The following is a 5,180-nucleotide window of genomic DNA, read 5'->3' as shown; positions in this document are numbered from 1 at the left end:
GGGGACAAAGATTATCAAGTTCTTCAGCTCATTCCACCTGATCTGATAAGCACCCTTGCCTACTTCATGATTTCTCTTCTCTTTGAGCACATACTTGGAGTAATCATCCTCTGCCTCCTCACTAGTATTGAACACTTTGCAGCTTGCCATGAATAATAGACTCCTGGATATCTACGTGACTACACTACATACCACTTCACCAACAATGCTAAGAATAACAGGATTTCAAGTATGTGCAAGGATTGAGAAAAACTTGAGCTACATAAGCATTCATGATTCATATACCCAAAAGCATCAAAAGTTGTCATTCGAGTCGACCTCACCAGCTACATAACTTCATCCCTACATCGACATCAAACTATCTAGCTAGACAACTCCGAGAATGGAGCTCTACTCCAAGTGGTAATCCGTGAAGCTGGTCATTGTGGAATCGGGGCTGGTGGGGAACTGGGGATCTCTAACCGCCCACCCTCCAAGCGGAGGAGCCATCATCATTGGCACTGGCGGTCGACGGACTCAATGGCAACAGGTCATCGCTCTCCTCAGATGGCGCATCTTTCTTGGCTAGCTCATCAAGAAACATCTCAATGAGGCGGACCAGCATCTCGCGGATGCCCTCAGAATTCCGCTCGTCCTTGACAGACCTGTAGATCATGTGGTTCTAAGCGAGGAGGTACGGGTTCACTTGAACGAGTGCTGCCACGTACGCCTTATTTCTTGGCGCAAAGAAAAAATAATAAAGCAAGTGTTACGTGCATGAATAACATATACGTCCAAGATTCCAACTGCGAAAAAGGGAATAAACTGAAAGTGACATAAGGAATGAGAGATCGTGACAAGCAAGTACTTAGAGGCGAGATCCCTTGGCTCCTCTAGCTGCCATGAGATCGTCAACCAGACGGTGCAAATCACGGTGCGAGGAGCCTCCTTCTGCCATGGCTGAATGAGACTTAGATACAAGGTCCATTACCTTGTTCCTCGCCATGTCCCCTGGTCCTCCCGGACTCATGAATGTGATCAATGCCCGCGTCACATCATCGGCCGGGATTACCTCATGTTTTCGGTAATTCTCACTTCATAAGCCGGCTCCAAGCGGCCAGAGCCGCTCACCGATCCCTAGTACTTCCGTGATTAGCCTCTCGGTGATGAACTGCTCGTACACCTTTGGCCACGTGAGCATCGGCACGCCCGCAGCCACTGCCTCTAGGACAGAGTTCCACCCACACTGCGTCACAAATGCACCCACCGCCGAGTGCGCTAGTATAGCCTTTTGTGGAGCCCACACTCTGATGATGAGCCCCCGGTCTTCAACACGCTTCTCCCACCCTTTCGGTGGAGCCCACTTCTCGGCCGCCCTGACCACCCACATGAACGACCGTCTTGAGGCCTCCAGCCCAAGAGCAAGCTCGTCCAGCTGCGCATCCGATATGTGGGCACATGTGCCGAAGGACAAGTAGACCACCGAATGGTTAGGCTTTCTGTCAAGCCAATCGATGAACCGTGAGTCGGCAACACCTTTGGCGGCCTGTGATGGTTGCAGTTGCAGCGAGAGAGGCCCTATAAAGTATGCGTGCTTCACGTACCCTTCACGCACGTACATCTCACAGTACTGCTGCTCCAGGTCTGAAAATGTGTTGATGGCAATGCCAAAGCAGTCAGCTTGCATCGAATGAACCGTATTGCTGGCGTCATAGTTTCGACTCCTCAAGATGTCCGGCAGCTCGGTCCTCGGGATCCGTATATGAGGGACCGGAAACCGAGGGATCGTTGCGGCATCGTTGTCATCGATGGCAACGTCGTCCATGATAAGGTGGCGCACGGCAAGCATTGGGAAGGCCCCCATGACATTGAACGCGACACATGGCACACCAAGCTCGTTATCAATGTCGGAGCTCCAGGTGAAGTTCATGTCGGTGAAGATGGCGTCCGGGGACAGCGCCCGGATGAGGGTCTCCTGCGGCGGGCGCATCAGGGCATCGCTTAGGGCAGCGAGGTTGATGCGTAATGAATCAGCAGGCGTGGATGCCTTTCCGAGGTTCTCGACACCCTTCGGGAGGCCGTCCACCACTGGGAACGGATAAGTAACGATCTTGATAGCTGCTGGATTATGCCCGTGTAGTCGTCGCTCCAGCACGGATTGGACGACAGAGACATTCGCCGGTGTGACTGCGATGGTTGGTCTCACACCGGCATTTGGCCTATAGATGCGGCGAGGCGAATGGCAAGCTCGGTGAATGGCTCAATGTCATTAGTCGCAAAGAAGGGGATGAGCAGGACACACAGGGTCTTCCGCCACGGTTGCTGGTGGTAGAAGCCATTTCTTGTTTCTTTACTACGAGCAGAGGCTGGCTTGTGTTGTGGTTAGTCCGGACGCGGATTTGGCCTATTTATAAGAGGAACTGTTAGCTGGACTTGCGTTAATTTTCCCTTTTGATCTGCAAATTGATATTACGGGCTGGTCTACTAACTGGTGGATGAGCAATAATGCAGAATGCATGGCCGGCTGTTGATCCAGTACGATGATTCAACCCACTGGTCGATGAACACGAATGCAGAATGCATGGCGCGGGGTTGACCGAGTACGATGATTCAACCCACTGATTGATGCCAATAATACAGAATGCTCGGCCCATAGTTGATTGAGTACGATGATTCAACTACTGATGGATGAACGATAATTGCGATGAGAGAACAACATGATAGTGTCTTCAACTGAGTCATAGCCATTGTACAGTGCATCCGTTACTGCATATTTTTTCCTAACATCTCTCATAACAGTGGTCCTAATCCTAGTCTCGATGTGAAAAATGATAATTGCTGCCCCGAGTTGAGTTGATCAGTTTTGAACTCTGTTGTGGAACTTCGTTGTTTCACTGGAGAAATTAATATCATTTTGTACGAGCTCATACTAATTAAAGAACCAATGCATGCACTTTTCTTTACATTTTACAAAGTATTTTGTCTGTTTATCTAGAAAGAAGAACCAGTCTTGGGTATTTTTTGTTATAGAATGGAGAGTAAATAGCGTAAAACTACTAGTTTACAGGCTTTGGTTCCAAAAAACTACCACTTTTTAATTTTTCACAGAAAGCTACCGAACGCGCGGTCCGCTGTTTCAAAAAACCCAAACCCGCGGTGACTAGCGATTTAACCCGGTTCCTGACGGACCGGGCCCATCTGTCAGCCCACGTGGCCACGCGTGGCCGTTAACGGCCGTTAGCCGACCGGCCCGGTCGGAACTGGGGTAAATAACCGCTCGGTCGGTCGGGCGCACCCGCTCGCACACTCTCTCACTCCCCTGCTCTCACTCCCCTGCTCCAGTACGAGCTCGCCGCCGCTCGCCGTCTTCGAGGCCGGTGGCCGTCGACCTCCTTGCCGCAATGCCTTCCTGGAACGACGAGGAAACCAGCTCGGAGGAGGAGTGCGAGGTTGTCAGCATGGACATGGGACTTATGGTAAGTTCTTTACCACCTAGGGTTAGGGTTAGGGTTAGGTGCTAGTAGCCCTAGGCTACAGCCATGGATGTTGCTGAGTGTAGTGTTGTTGTTGTGTGTGTGATACTGTTCTTGATTAGTGAGGGTGGGGTTTGATTGTAGGATTGAGGTAACCTAGGGTTCATCTGTGTATAGTGTTAGTTAGGGTTCATGCTGATTTGGAGATTTTTTAGTGATCAGGTTTAAAGAACAGTGCTTGTTGATTCTGGTATTGAGTGGAGATTGAAACCAGTGTTTGTTGGTTATTATGGTTGCAGGAGGAACCAGACACCACTGTGGAGCCCCTTTTCTGTGGCCAACTTGAGCTTGCTCATCCCAAGTGCATTCTGCACCAACTGAGGCCTATTAAGCGTGTTGCTTTTGAAGGGCCTGTAACAGGAAGGCGTTTCTATGGCTGCCCAGTCCAGGTTAGATGCCAATAAACATTTCTGCTATGTATGTTCACTGATGTTTGATATGATGCAGCACTTTGTTTGATATGACAGTCACATATGTAATAACTTATCATATCTCATTTATGTTATTCATTGTTAGAAATTATGAAGTCTATACAAGTTAATCATGGAACTGAAATAAGCTCCTAGTCCATTTGTAATAACTTATCACATTTATAAATGCAGGAAAATGGTGTGAATTGTGGTGTTGTAGAGTGGGTTGATGGGCCTTGGCCAACTGTTCTTCAGAGATGTCTGTGCAAGCTATGGGAGATGTTCCATGAGCAGAACTTTGGAAGGGTACAGGACAAGCAAAAGTTTGAGAAGGAGTTGGCCAGGCTTAAGAGTGAACATGAAAGGGAGTTGGCCAAGCTTAGGACTGAAAATGACAAGCTTTGCATTGAGTACACCAAGCTTGTTGATGATGTATCCAAGATGTTTGATTGGCAGGATGGTAGGGTGGACAAGAAGGTGTACCAGAAACAAGTGGAGGAGGAAGAACTTGAGAAGAAGAAGAAGGAGCTAGAGGAGAAAGCTATGTTGGAGGTGCAGATGGAAAAGCTCAAACTTGCAAAAGAGCAGAGGTGCATTTTGCAGAGCCAAGATGATATCATCAAGAACACCAGGAAGGCTATGAAGGCTGTTGAAGTTGACAGAGATGTTCTTAAGAAGGAGAAGGCAAAGCTTGAGCTTGTTGTTGCTGAGCTGCTGAAAGAAGGGTATGGCAGCAAGGAGAAGTTAGAGCAAATCAAGGCCATCCTTGAGTCTTGAAGCTTGATCTTGGTGAAGTAAGTACATCCAAAGGCCTTTATATAAGGATGTGGCCTGGCATGACTGCAAGTGATTATGGGTGTACATTTTGGGGGAATGTGAAGTTTAACCTAGTGCAAGAACCTTATTTCCTATGTTGTTAAGTTGTAATGGATCACCTATTGTATTAAGTGTTGTAATGGATCTCTTATGCTATTAAGTAGTGGAAATGGATCTCTTATGCTACTAAGTTGTGGAAATGTAGAATGTATGCTATTAAGTGTTCAACTTGATCTTATATCTTTTATATGTTATTTGTTAGCCTACTAATATTATTTCTGTGGGTAATTGGGCTTAGTGGCCCACTAGTCTTTGACCAAATGCAACCCTAGGCCTACTAAACCCAACCCCATCCATCTGTCAATATAAACCCCTCCCCACCCCCACCCTTTCCCAGTTACTCCACCAGCCGCCACCCAAAAGAAAACCACAGATGGATCCA

The 5,180-nt window shown here is 48.0% G+C and overlaps 1 pseudogene; it reads right to left on the bottom strand.

Annotated features, from left to right (window-relative positions):
* Nucleotides 1-847: 847 nt before the first annotated feature.
* On the bottom strand, nt 848-2,318 carry LOC123142260 (UDP-glycosyltransferase 73C4-like; annotated as a pseudogene).
* Between the last annotated feature and the right edge of the window lie 2,862 nt (nt 2,319-5,180).

The sequence above is a fragment of the Triticum aestivum genome, chromosome 6D (assembly GCF_018294505.1).
Source record: "Triticum aestivum cultivar Chinese Spring chromosome 6D, IWGSC CS RefSeq v2.1, whole genome shotgun sequence".
Taxonomy (NCBI): Eukaryota; Viridiplantae; Streptophyta; class Magnoliopsida; order Poales; family Poaceae; genus Triticum; species Triticum aestivum.
Note: the sequence above shows the minus strand (reverse complement) of the source record. Positions and strands in the feature narration are given on the sequence as shown.